This window comes from Nycticebus coucang, chromosome 5, assembly GCF_027406575.1.
Source record: "Nycticebus coucang isolate mNycCou1 chromosome 5, mNycCou1.pri, whole genome shotgun sequence".
In the NCBI taxonomy this organism is placed as follows: Eukaryota; Metazoa; Chordata; class Mammalia; order Primates; family Lorisidae; genus Nycticebus; species Nycticebus coucang.
Window position 1 is genome coordinate 39,439,809 of NC_069784.1, and position 14,590 is coordinate 39,454,398.

Here is a 14,590-nt window from a genome sequence, read left to right on the forward strand (position 1 = left end):
TCCGCTCTGCTCGTCCGCGCCGCCGCCTCGGTAGCTGCGTCCGCCGGAGTCCACCGACCACAGTCGCCGCCTCGGGGTCTGCAGGCCTGGTGTGGAGCGGTGCGGGGAGCGGGAGGCGCCGCGATCCGAGCCGAGGGAGCGGCGTGGGGGCTGCGAGCTCCGCGCGCGCGCCCGTCGCCGCTGCCGGAGCCTCGGGGCGCGTGCGCGCGGCGGGGGCGGGGCGCACGTGCGTGTGTTTGTGTCCGAGCCCTCCCGGCGGAAGTACGCGGGGTTATCGCGGCTGTCCCCGCGCTGGGTCATTTTCTTTGTGAACGTGCCTGGGATCCCGAGTTGGTGATGGAAACTGTCAGGAAGAGGACCCCCAGCCTCTCAGGCTGCTTTATTACAACCCCCCACCCCAGTACCCTTCCTTCCACCCAAACCCCCCTCAGGAAAAGTATGTCTAACTGAAATCAATTAGCAGCAACTGACTCTGGGGCAGGAAGCGTCATATATCTTTTAATTTTACAAATTAAAGGCATCTGGCTAAGCTCCCACCTGTCAGTGTTGGCGGGAAATTCATTAGTCACGACTTGAGATTTCCCCCTCCTTTCTCTATGGAGCTGTAAAGTTCCAAAATTTGAGGAATGGTTTTTTTCCTTCCCGCTTTTGATGGATGCTATTAATCTATGACCCTTGAGGTTATCACTGAAGGGCACAGCCCCCTAGCCTGCGAGCCAGCTGTGTAGGAGTGGGAGAAGTAGGTGGGTCTTTGGTGCCTCCAGGCCCAGGCCCTGAGCTCCCCTTTGGTCTACACCCCAGGCAGCTCTCCCCACCTGCTACACACACGGGGACTGCATGTGAGCCAGGGACAAGTTTCCATTCTTGAAAACTCCAAAACCCTTCCCTTCCCAGTTTGGAGGAAGTCATTAATTCCTTAGGTCTGGCCACTTGCCCGCTACCCGAACCAGTACTAGCTTCCCCCACTCCCTTCGTGGAGCAATGCTGGCATAGTCTCTCCATTACCTAATCTTGGAGATGAAGGTCAGTGGTGGGGTAAAGGGGTGTCTTTAGGGTGATCCCTGTAACAAGAAGAAGCGGTTAACCAATATGTTGTGAGGGGCTGGAGGGTGGGGAAAGGGGAATGTAGGAACCTTATAATTTAAGATTTTAGCTATTCTAAGAGATGGAATATAGGGGAGAAATTACCTTTTCATTCTTTCTAGACTCTTACAACAGCAAGACTCATACTGAAATTCATGTCACGATAGATTAGCTTGCTAAGGTATTTTTTAAATTTTATTTTATTTATTTAGTTTTTGAGACAGAGTCTCAGTCACCTCAGGTAGAGTGCTGTGGCATCACAGCTCACAGCAACCTCAAACTCTTGGGCTCAAGGTATCCTCTTGCCTCAGCCTCCCAACTAGCTGGGATTACAGATGCCTGTGGCAAAACCCAGCTAGTTTTTCAATTTGGGGTAGAGACCAGGTCTCACTCTTGCTCAGGCTGGTCTCAAACTCCTGAGCTAGAGGGATCCTCCCACCTTGGCATCCCAGAGTGTTAGGATTATAGGTGTGAGGCACCATGCCCAACCAGGCTAAGAGTTTCAAAAAGAATTTATGTCTGTCCCTTGTTTTATCAGGACTTTAAGTAAATGTATTATTTTATCTCAAGAGGTATTAGCATGTTAACCTTATGCATGGTGTGAAAAGATCTTCATTTTCCTCTTCATACACATGTCAGGCAATAGTGCAAACATGAAGAGGATGTTGTTTTTGGAGGGTAGGGAGAAATCTTGAAATCATGTTGCATCGGTTATCTACTGCTATATATCAAATTTTCCCAAAACTTAGTGGCTTACTACAAAAATACACACTTACTGTCTTTCACAGTTTCTGTTGGTCAGAGATTTGGGAGTGGCATAGTGGATAGTTCTGGTTTGGAGGCTTCTTAAGCAGTTGCAGTTATATGTCAGATGAGCTATAGTCATTAGAAGGCTGGACTAAGCTCAGTAGATCAACTTCCACGAGGTTTACTTACATGTATCATTGACATGACTGGCTGTTGGCAGGAAGTATTGGTGCCTGTCCACAAGATGGCTTGATTATCCTCACAGCCTGGTAGCTGACTTCCCTCAGAGCAAGAGATCCAAGAGAGAGCAAGACAGAAGTCACAGTGACCTAGCTCTTTGAAGTTACACCTGTCACCTCCACTTTGATCACATATACAAGCCTTGATTGAATATGGAGGGGCTACGCAAGGGCACAAATACTAGGAGAGGATCACTGGGGACCATCTTGGAGGTGGCTGTCACACACATCACCTCTGAAATCACATCTATTTTTTTATTTTGAAAAATTTCAAACATTTTCAAAGTGTTTGTAGAGAAACATACACAAAAGTAAATAATACAGTGAACTCTCATATATTCATCATTCATATTCAGTAATTATCAAGGAAATTACATCATTTTATTTTGTATAAACATCCCTGTGAAATACATAGGTACTCTACCCACTGCGTCCCATATCCTAGGTTTCAGTGTTCCACAAACATGGTCTTCATTTGGTCTCTTTTTTCAGTTTATCCAGAAATAACCATGCCCCTTTAAAATGTTGATGTGTGTACAAATCATCAGAGGATTTTGTTAACACAGATTCTGAATCTGTAGGTCTGGGTGGGAGGCCTTGGGAATCTGCATTTCTGACAGGCTGACAAGGTGCTGCTGATGTGCTGGTCCACAGACCACACTTTGAGTAGCAAGAGTCTGGAGCTGAACTTCCCCAATTGGTAGCCATTAGCCACATGTGGCTATTTACATTAATCAAAATTAAATAGCATTATAAATCACTTCCCTAGCCACATTTCAAATGCTCAATAGACACATGTGGCTAGCTACCCCACTGAACAGCACATCACCACAGAAAGTTCCATTAGAGTGGCACGGGTATAGAGAACTGACTCATAATAACTCTCCCGCAGCTGCTTTTTAGACCAGAACAACTATCTATTAATTCACAACAGAAGAGGACCTGGGAAGAATAAATAGCAACAGGTTATTTTTAGTGAATGTTTATTTCCTCTTGCTGGAATGGATAAACCCAATGTTCCTAAATACAGTTTGGAAGGCTGGTTAGCTCAGTACTTGTACAAAAGAGGTTGGCTATATCTACCATGCTATGAGACTGAATGAATTGCTTTTCTTCATTCTAGAAATATTTTTTTCTCCCTTAAGAATTAGTACTGGCCATTAGAATTAGAGTGGAAAATGCTGGAGGTGGATACACCCAATTAAGAAGCTATATTTTTTTCTCCTTTTAAAAGATACCTTTGGCTGGGCATGGTGGCTCAGGCCTGTAATCCTAACACTCTAGGAGGCTGAGGTGGGAGAATCACTCGAGCTCAGGAATTCCAGACCAGCTTGAGAAAGAGTGAGCCCCCTCCCACTGTCTCTATTAAAAATAGAGAAAAAATTATCCAGATGTGGTGGAGCATGCCTGTATTCCCAGCAGGAGGCTGCGGCAGGAGGATTGCTTGAACCCAGGAGTTGGAGGTTGCTGTGAGCTAGGCTGACACCATGGCACTCTAACCTGAGCAAACAATGATACTCTGTCTTAAAAAATGTGTGTGTGTGTGTATCTTTTTTTTTTTTTGTAGAGACAGAAAGTGCCGTGGCGTCACACGGCTCGTATGTGTATCTTTTAAAGGAGGTTAGCCACCCTTCTTTTAGGACAATGTAGTCTAATTTTCTAGGCACACTTAGATATTCCTTTCTGTGATTCTATTCCACATTGTATATGTATCCTTAAAGAACTTTTTGTATAGTGTTTTGTCTATTTACAGATGTTAGGCTGTTAGCTCCTTGAGAGCAGGGATTTGCCCTGGATCTGATTCCTAGTAGGCATTTAAATTATGTTTGTTGAATTAATCAATTAATAATTGTATTAATTAGCATATTTATTATATGTTAGTCTCCTCAATTCCTGGTGTAGGGGTAAGGATGGGCCATAGATCTTAAGCTAGGACAAGTCATGACAGTATAGTGAGTTTGTGATTTTGGGTATTTCACTTGGTCTATTAAATCTCTTTCCATTACCTCTAAAATGAGAATAGTAATAATATCTGAGCTTGCTATGTAAAATTATTTTGGATCAGGTATGGTAGCATGCCTATAATCCTAGCACTCTGGGAGGATGAAGTGGGTGGATTGCCTGAGCTCAGGAGTTCGAGACCAGCCTGAGCAAAAGCGAGACTCTATTCCTTTCTTTCTTTCTTTTTGAGACAGAGTCTTACTTTGTCACCCTGGGTAGAGTGCCGTGTTGTCAGAGTTCACAGCAACCTCAAACTCTTGAGCTAAAGCAATTCTCTTGCCTCAGCCTTTTAAGTAGCTAGGACTACAGGTGCCTGCCATAACGTCCAGCTATTTTTTTAAAGACAAGATCACACTTTGGCTCAGGCTGGTCTTGAAACTGTGAGCTCAGGTGATCCACTGCCTTGGCCTCCCAGAGTGCTAGGATTACAGGCGTGTGCCATCACGCCAGGTCTGAGACTCCATCTCTAAAAATAGCTGGGCGCTGTGGCAGGTGCCTGTAGTCCCAGCTACTGGGGAGGCTGAGGCAAGAAGATCACTTGAGCCTAGACTTTGAGGTTGCTGTGAGCTATGACACTACAGTACAGATGGCAACAAAGTAAGACTCTGACTAAAAAAATACATATATAATTTGGGGATCAAATGAGATGACACTTGTAAAAATGCCTTATCATTTATAATTATTATCTTTTAAAAATCTCAAAAGTTAGGAGATTCCCTGGTTTCGATGTCCACATGTGTACAGGTTACCTTGCACAACTGTCTACCTTGTCTTCACATTCTAGGGTATTGCCTGTTTGGAATATTCACGCATATTTTCAAGCTCTCCCTCTCTCGTCTAACTAGCTTTTATAATGTAAAAGTATAAATTTTAAATAGAAATTCAAATTTTGAAAATTATATTTAATATTTTAAGTATTCATGCCTTCTGTACAACCCCAGTGGTGTTACTAATGTCAGCCATTTTTTGTAGTTCTTGAGTATTTCCAAAAACAGGGAGGCTCTAAAATGAGACTATTTTGGAGTGAATAGCAATGAAGATGAGTTCTTAATTCTAGCACTTTGGGAGGCCAAGGCAGGAGGAGCCCTTGAGAGGAGTTCAGGAGTTTGAGCCCAGCCTGAGTAAGAGTGAGACCCCCATCTCTACCTAAAAAAAAAAAAAAAAAAAAAAAATGAAAAGAAAAGAAAAGGAAAACTAGCCAGGCATTGTGGTGGGCACCTACAGTCCTTTTTTTTTATTTTATTTATTTTTTTATTTTTTTGGCACCTACAGTCCTAACTACTTAGGACACTGAAGCAGGAGGATCGCTTGAGTCCAGGACTTTGAGGTTGCTGTGAGCTAGGCTGATGCCATGATACTCTAGCCTAGACAACAGAATAAGTCTCTGTCTCAAAAAAAATTTTTTTTGCTTAAAGGGCTAACATTTTAGCCCTCACCATTGGATTGAGCCCTTTCTATATCTAGCAGTTCCCCTGTGTTTCCATGTTTGGTTTTTCCCTGAAGGTGCTCAATCAGGGGGATGTCTGCTGCCAACCTCCTGCCTCTATAAACCATCACTCACTTCATTGACCCTTTTCACTTTGAGGGGGTTAAGAGACAGTGTCTCTAACTTGCCCTTTAGCATGTTCACACATTGATTTTATTCAATGTCTAGCGGGCAAAATAGTCCTTTTCTAAACAATAGGCCTTGGACTCCCTTTTTGCCCACTTCCTGGAAGCTCCACTTGATTTGCAAAAGCCACAAGGATGTGCATATTAAGTAGGGGCAGTTGATGGCTCACTAGTGTGGGTCAAGGGGTGCTATGGACAAAGCCTATCAGTGTCCTGGGCTCTTCAGGTTTGTCAAGCAAATTCTTAAGGCACCTGTTCAATCTATAGTGCCTGCTGTCGGTCAGGGCTGTCCTGCCTCCATACAGGTGACCATCTAGATGGCTAAATCATGAACTTTTTGGGGCGGGGGACAGAGTTTCATTTTGTTGCCCTCTATAGAGTACTGTGGCGTCATAGCTCACAGCAACCTCAAACTCTTGGGCTCAAGCGATTCTCTTGCCTCAGCCTCCCCAGTAGCTGGAACTACAGGCGCCTGCCACAACGCCCAGCTTTTTTTTGTGGAGACGAGGTCTTGTTCTGGCTCAGGCTGGTCTCAAACCCTGTGAGCTCAGGCAATCCACCAGCCTTGGCCTCCCAGAGTGCTAGGATTATAGCTGTGAGCCACCTTGTCCAGCTAAAATCATGTATATTTTCTTTTCTTTCTTTCTTTTGTTTTGTTTGCAGTTTGGCCGGGGCCGGGTTTGAACCCGCCATCCTCGGAATAAGGGGCTGGTGCCCTACCCACTGAGCCACAGGCACCACCCCATGAATATTTTCTTAACTTTTGACACTTACACATGGACATCTCAAAATAGCCCTACACTGAGTCACCAGAAAGATATGTCTTTGAAATATGACTAAACAATTCATGGTTCAAAATGTTATTTTACGCTGAGCACAGTGGCTCAGACGTATAATTCCAGCACTTTGAGAGGCCCAGGTGGAAGGATCACTTGAGCCCAGAAAATGGAGGTTACATAAACTATGATTGCAGCACTGCACTCCAGCCTGGACAACAGGTGAGACCCTGTCTCTAAAACAAAACAAAACGAAACAAACCCAAAATGTTATTTCAACCCTTAGGGGTATGGTTCCACTATCACAATCCATCTGCAGCTGACCAGACATTCCAGAGATGGAAGACTATGGTTCCAAGACGTTGTTACATGTGTGGATAATGACTGCCCTGGAATTTCTGTCATGGAGGGCTGGATAACCAGGAGGTCCTCTTCAAGGAGTTTTGCATTTTTTCTATTAGGAAGTTTCATCACAAGTGTGAAAATATTTTCTTTTTCTATACATCTCTCTTTTTTGATTTCTAAAGACTTTATATCTAGAATTAAATCCTAGTTAATGTTGAAACTTCTAAGATAATTTTCATATCATATGAATTTTTGACTAGTGTGTGTTATATTTGGAAAGTAAATATTCCAGTTTAGGAAGTCAGTGCTTTTATGATTTGGGGAGGGATTATAGTCAAACTAAACATTAAGTTTACAGTTAAAGATTTTCCTTTCTGATCTGTGGCTATTTGATTAGTTCTTTGAGTTCATAAATCTTTCTCCTCTAATCATGTTGTCTTTACCAACTCATTGTCATTTGAAAGTTTCTACCCTTCAACTACTTATATTGGTTTTAGCTGATCCTCAGACTAATCATAATATTAGCCTGTCTGATCCTTACCTCTCATGAGAGAACTTTGGACTACCCATTCTGGAAGAGACCTTAGCAGTCAAGTTCCCAAGCTAGTTCATGGGACCTAAAAAAGGGGGCAGGTGCAGGGGTTGACACCTGTAATCCTAGCACTTTAAGAGGCCAATGTGGGAGGCTGCCTTGAGCGCAGGAGTTCAAGACTAGCCTAAGCAAGAGCAAGTGCCTAGCTCTACTAAACAAACAAACAAAATAAATGAAAAACTAGCCGGGCATTGTGGCAGTACCTGTAGTCCCCACTACTCAAGAGACTGAGGCAGGAAGATTGCTTGAACCCATGTGTTTGAGATTGCTGTGAGCCAGGCTGACTGTACAGCACTCTAACCTGGGCAACAAAGTGAAACTCTGTCTCAACAACAACAACAACAAAGAACCTAGAGAAAGAGTGTAGCTTTGTAAATAAGAGAGTACTCTCTTGTGCTAGGATTCTTAGGATCAAATTCTGGCTCTGCTACTCACTGTGTGACTTGAGCTAGTTACTTAACCTATACAGTGGGGCTAAGATGAATACCTGCCTAAAGGGGTTGTTGTAAGGATTTACTAGGTTCATACATCAAGAACATCTAGAGTCTGTTACATACAGTAGGCACTCTAAGTGTGGGGAGGTAGGAGTGAGCTGTCTCATGCAACCTTAGTCAAAGTTCTTTTTAATGCACATTTCTAAGGATAGTGCAAAGCAAATAGAATTAGGGAAAATGTGTGATAATGTGTTCTATGTTCTCTAGGGCCTGTCTTCCAGGGATCTGGGCCCAGAGCAAATTTCTAGGTGTGGATGAATGGGAAACTAGGATTAGGAAGTCATTAGGAAGCCTCTGTAGGGGTTTGAAGGAGCAAGGCAGACCCAGGGTCAATAACAGAGTAGCCAATTCCTGTCAGTTCCTGGGAGGGCACAAGCCAGACCAGCAGGCAGGGCAAGGTCTGGTTCCCAAGAATGGGCAGTGGTTCCTTTGAAACCACAAGTAAAGGAGCTCTAGCTGTACTTAGTTTGGGTCAGATCAAGTTCAGTTCTGGGCAGCTCATTTACAGTTTGAAGCACAACCAGAGGGAGTCGTTGGAGCAGTACGTAGCCCAGCAGTCTTGTCGTATGTGTTTCCTCACAATCATCTGTTGAGCCCTTAGGGCAGAGCACTTAGGGTGAGGCTGGGTGGAACAGGATGCAAATATGCTTTAGAAATCATTTCTTCTTTCTAGGACCTAGAAGATAAGATATGTGCATTCTATTCAAGTTAGCAAACATCTTTTAGTTGCCTGTTCTTTTGAAGTCTCTGTGTAGGGGTCTGGCCTTTATAGGCAGCAGAAACAGCACTGGACTGAATGTTGAAACAGCTGGGTTCTAGTAACACCTCTTCCATCAAATAGCTGTATGACTGCAGATAAGTTACTCTGGGCCTCAGTTTTCTCACGTAAAAAATGGAAGTTATGATACCTGCCCTATTAAAAGTACAGATCTGGGGCTTGGCACCCATAGCTCAGTGAGTAGGGCACCAGCCACATACATGGAGGCTGCCGGGTTTGAGCCCGGGCCAGGCCTGCTGAACAATGACAACTGCAACCAAAAAAATAGCCAGCGGCGGCACCTGTGGCTCAAAGGGGTAGGGCACCAGTCCCATATGCTGGAGGTGGCGGGTTCAAACCCAGCCCCAGCCAAAAAAAATAAAAACATAGCCAGGCCTTGTGGCGGGCGCCTGTAGTCCCAGCTACTTGGGAGGCTGAGGCAAGAGAATCGCTTAAGCCCAAGAGTTTGAGTTTGCTGTGAGTTGTGATGTCATGGCACCTTACCCAGGGTGACAGCTTGAGACTCTGTCTCAAAAAAAAAAAAAAGTACAGGTCTGGGAGTTTGACGCAGGAAGATTGCTTGAGCTTAGGATTTCCAGACCAGCCTAAGCAAAAGTGAAACCCCATCTCTACAAAAATAGAAAAAAAAAAAAAATAAGCCAGGTGTGGTGGCCCATACTTGTAGTCCCAGCTAGTCAGGAGGCTGAAAAAGGAGGATTACTTGAGCCCAGGAGTTTGAGGTTGCAGTAAGCTATGATAACACCACTGCACTCTAGCCTGGTGACAGAGTGAGACTCTGTCTCAAAAAGTACAAATTTGGAGACTCACACCCCCATTCACATATAACAAGAACTTCTTTGAGTGTACAGTTTTAAAAAAGTGGAATATAAAAGTAGATGCTGGGGTGGTGCCTGTAGCTCAAAGGAGTAGGACGCCAGCCCCATATGCCAAAGGTGATAGGTTCAAACCCAGCCCCGGCCAAAAAAAAAGTAGATGCATGAGAAACTGTCTCCATTCTCAAGGGCCATGGTTTAGTGAAGGAAAATGAGACACAGAGGTCACAGTGCATGTGACAGGTGATATAAGAGCATGAAGACTTAGGAGGCAGAGAAGAGAAGGGAACGAATTTGTGAGGCCACGGGATAGCTGGGGGCAGGAGGTGGGCTTTAGCCATAACCTTCAAAACAGCAGTACAATATATGTTTAAAAAAAAATGTACTTGCTACACTAACACACCTTCTGGAGGAATAGTCTCCCTCCTTCCAACCAAATGGCAGCCTTTTAGCTTGTCCTATGTGGAAATTCTGGAACTGTGACTGATCTTAAGGGTGTTTTTTGTTTTTAGAGTCAGGGTCTTACTAAGTTGCCCAGGCTGAGCTCAAACTCCTTGCCTCAGGCCTTCCAAGTAGCTGGGACTACAGGTATAGCCAAGACCTGAGGATCTGTATTTCACAAAGTTATCAAATCACAGGCCCAAGCTCTTCCCAAACATTGTTGTGTGAATGGAGCATCTCCAGTTCTCCTTTTTGGGCTGGAAAGCCAGGTATTACTAGTGAGAATGTGCTGCTGCTGCTGCTGAGGAAGGGAAGGGGACAGGAGGAAATACAGTTGAGCATTGAACTGAGCTCTAGAGCCATCTCCCCGTGATTGTTCCAACAACTCTGAGGTTTGAAAGCATGCCCTCCCCTGTAGGTTTTCTTCATTTTCTTTGCCTCCTTCTACAGACAGTACACCCGCCCTTTCTCCCTCCCACCAAGGTCACCACTCAGCAGGCTTTGATAAATGTCATCTTTTTCTGAAAGTCGCCTTGGAAAAAGGCAATTTGACTGCAGTGAGGCAGAACAGGGAGCTGAATGCTAGCCGCCCTTTATCGACCAGAGCCCAACTCTTAGAACAAATGAATAGGAGTGTAGTGCTGCCCCGGGCTCCTGGAGATCCCTGCGCTGCCTCTCCCTGGGGACCTGTGTGCTGTGCAGAAGCCTCCAGTGCCTGGCTGCTGGGGTCTGGTCTCCTTCCCATCTCTTCTTCTCCCCAGCCCTTTGTCTTCTGCTACTTGTTTCCTGGCTGGTAACTAAAGGTCCCTGAGAACCCCCACAGCTCTGGGGGCGGGAGCCCTTTCCACTGTGCAAGCAGTGGGCTGCTGATTAGTGAAGGGAATAAATAACAGCAAGCTAATTATCTTCCTGATTGCGGCTTGCCTCACTAGCAAGGCTGGGCTGGAGTGGTGATGCAGCAGTTGATACTATTCCAAGCATGCTTCTGGGTTCAGGGAGATTTTTATGTCTTTCCAGTCTGGAGACACTTTCCCTTTACAGATACTCTGGAGTTCTAAGTGGAGATGTTCCCACTCCTGCTTCACCTTGGAATTGAGAGACTTGCCCCAGACTGTTTGTGTCAGTCCCTGGTGGGTGATGGGAGCTGGCTTCTCATAGAAGCAGGGAAAGGCTTTCAGGGAGGCGAAGAGATGGTCAAGGGCATGGAGGGATGAGTCCTCAGAGACCACACACTCCAGCACTTAGTTTCCTAATTACATCTGCTACTCCAACCCCTTGAACCGAGTGGTTCCTATCAGACCTGCAAGCAAGAATAGAAAGTGCAAAGAGCATTAGTCTGGGACTCTAGGCCTACCTCTGTGACCTTGGACATGGTCCTTAATCACTCTGGTCTTCCATTTCCTCTTTATAAAATAAGGGAATTAGGTACAGTGACTCTGGAGCTTTGCCCGGCTCTGGAAACATGATGTTATCACTCTAACTCTGAAATGTGCTTGTGGTGTCCTCTGGGAGTCCAGGCTAGGAAAGCTTCCAATGCCTCTTATGGGCCCTGTCTCTAGGCTGAGTTTTCCTTTTTCCTGTATTATTGTACTGTTCTCTATCTTCCCTCCCACTTTACCTGATTTCTCTGTTCTCTTGGTCTTGGAAACTTATCTTGCCTAAAGGTAGAAGGGTGAAGAATTTCCTTTGGAAAGACTTATTTTCTAATAGCTTGGGCTGAGCTAACTTGCTGAACCAGTAGTTATCAGCCTATGAAAAGACATGAGGTGGTGGTATCTTTCCACTGAACCAGGAACTGTATATGGAGGAGGAAATGAACTTGTCTTTCAGGCATTGTGGTTCATCTCAGACTATAGGCCTTGCCACCTTCATATGAATCGCAGAGTCCACTTGTAGGAAGTTGAAGGGCTGTCCCCTTTTGCCAGGGACGCTAAACTCTACATAGTGAGTAAGCCTTCTTCTGGAGGTCAGATGTTAGACAAACTAGATAATTCAACTTCATATGATGAAGATGAATCCATGAACAAGCAAACCTGGGTAATAGTCCCTTTAGGAAAGGGAAGGGAAATAAGGGTAAGGCCTATGTCATACTTGGACTAAAGAGGAAAATGTTGCTTTTTGGAATAGTGAAAGATAGGGTTACTGTTTCTCCAAGGTACCTGGTTCCTGGTACCTGGTCTGATCTGATGGGACGAGTCCTCAGGTAGGAATCAAAAGGTAGGGGTCCCTCAGGTAGGGATCAATGTTATATTTTGTCACTTCTGAAGGGTAAATTTGGGCAATCCATTTACTTACTGTGCTGGATAGGGTGAGATAACTGATAACTCCCAAACCTCCCTGGCTTATCTCAGTAGACATTGACATCTCACTCACAGAACAGTTTAGTGCAGGTGTGCAGTTGACAGCCTTCCACTGGGTGAATCAGGGACCCAGCACTATTCATCTTGTGGCACTGTGCACTGCTAGAGGCTTTGGAATGCTCTACTGGAGAATTCTATATTCAGTCAGCAGATGGGGAAGAGACAGGGAGTATACACATTTTATGGGTCAGTTCTGGAAGTGGCATTCATCTTTTCTGCTATATCCCACTGGCCAGAACTCAGTCACATGACCACACCTCACTGCAAGGGAGGCTAAGGAATTATAGTCAAGCTATATACTCAGGAAGTAAAAGGAAATGGTTTGGTAAACAACCAGCCCATCAGTCTCTGATGCATGTTCTTTGAAATTTTGTTTCTGAATTTATCTATTTTGTCATCTAAGTTAGTCTGAATATAAATTAGTAAAGCAGATTATGACAGTGTTAAAATTCAGAATGAATACATACATGTGTACACATATATACATGTACATGATGTGTTTCTCAGATTAATCTAAAATTAACTTTATAAATCCTAGCTCTGTTCAGTTACTCTGTTAGAAACACTGAAGTGCTCTGTTGTTAGAACACATGTACTTGGGTTATATGACAAGGGTCTGAATGACAGTGAAATTGATTTCGATGTACAAAATACTCTTTAATAGTAAAATCCTTTTAAAACATTATAGAATGTGCCCCTTCTCCCTCCTTCCCCTTGATCTATGAGGATTCATCCAGCATAGCTGGTGTGGTCAGCATGGCTGGGGTCACAAGTTGGTTGGTCACAAGTTGGTTTGGTGAGTCTGAGGCAGAGAGGGTGGCCTGTGTGGTTAGGAGATTGATTACAAGTAAAAAACAGAAAATGTAACAAGGATCATGGGAGCCATATTTCTAATGGTTAGTAATCAGGGAGTCATGGGTAGTGACAGGAGTTACAAATATGAAAAGGGAATAAACTCTGTGGTATTAGATCAGAATTGGGGTAATTAGTTTGAACTCATGGGATTTTTTATTTAGTCTTTGTTTTTGTTTTGGAGACAGAGTCTCTGTTGCCCAGGCTAGAATGCAGTGGCATCATCATAGTTCACTGCAGCCTCAAACCCTTGGACTTGAAGGATCCTCCCACCTCAGCCTCCTCAGTAGCCATGACTACAGGCATGCCACCATGCCTGGCTAACATTTTTATTTTTGGTAGAGATGAGGCTTTCAGTATTTCCCAGGCTGGTCTTGAACTCCTGGTCTCAAGTGATTCTCCCACCTTGGCCTCCTAAAGTGCTAGGATTACAGACGTGAGCCACTGCACCTTGTCAAACCCATGTTTTTCATACATATAAATAATGCAAATGTGTATGTATCCATAGCTAGCCTTGCAAATGAAAAAGCTCATTTACGTGGCATCTCTAAAGATATTAGAAAGAATGATGCCCAAGTAGCAGCGAGCACACCAACTACCTAGATCTTGGTTGCTAAATACTATTTTCTACTACAAAACAAAAACAAAACCCAGGACTGATCAGCCTAGTAACTACTAAATGAGCCTGGAATATCTTGTGCTGGAACATACCGAAGTGTTCAGAGAATGACAGAAACATGTCAAAAAGATCAAGACTCCAGGTTGAAGGTGCATGCTAAATAATTTTAGTATTAGCATTAAGTTGTAATCCATTGGATAAAATAGGAATGGATGAATTAATACATAGATAAATACACAAATAAATAGAGGGAAGGATTTATCTAACATTAGAATACCAATAGATAAATACAGAAAAAAAGAGGAAATTATAAAATAATCATGTGAAAAGTATGCTATGTGTAAGAGTACTTTGAACCTTTCTTGCAATTTCTCTGTCAATTTGAAATAATTTCAAAATAAAATGTAAAAGAAACATGTAGCATACAGAACACCTGTGGCCTTTGACTCTGGCAGGAAAGAAAGATGCTTGCTAATAGTTGGAAGTTAACAAGAGATTCTTGAGAAGCAGTAAAGCAAGCATCATAGTGAACAGAATTTGGGGAAATAAGCCAGATTGGGTTCTGATCTTTCACCTAAGAACTGGAAGATTTGGAAGAAGTCATTTTATTTCTCTGAGCTTCAGATGACAGATCTCATAAGAATGCCATCTGGCTTAAATAATAATACATGTCACAATGTTTTGTAAGTCATAAAACATCAGACCAAATATATATCATTAGTAGTATCTTCTTTCTCTTAGAAAACTAAAACTAGGATGAGGACGGTGGCTCACTCCTATAATCCTAGCACTCTGGGAGGCTGAGGCAGGAGAGACCCTGTGTCTACTAAAAAGAGAAAA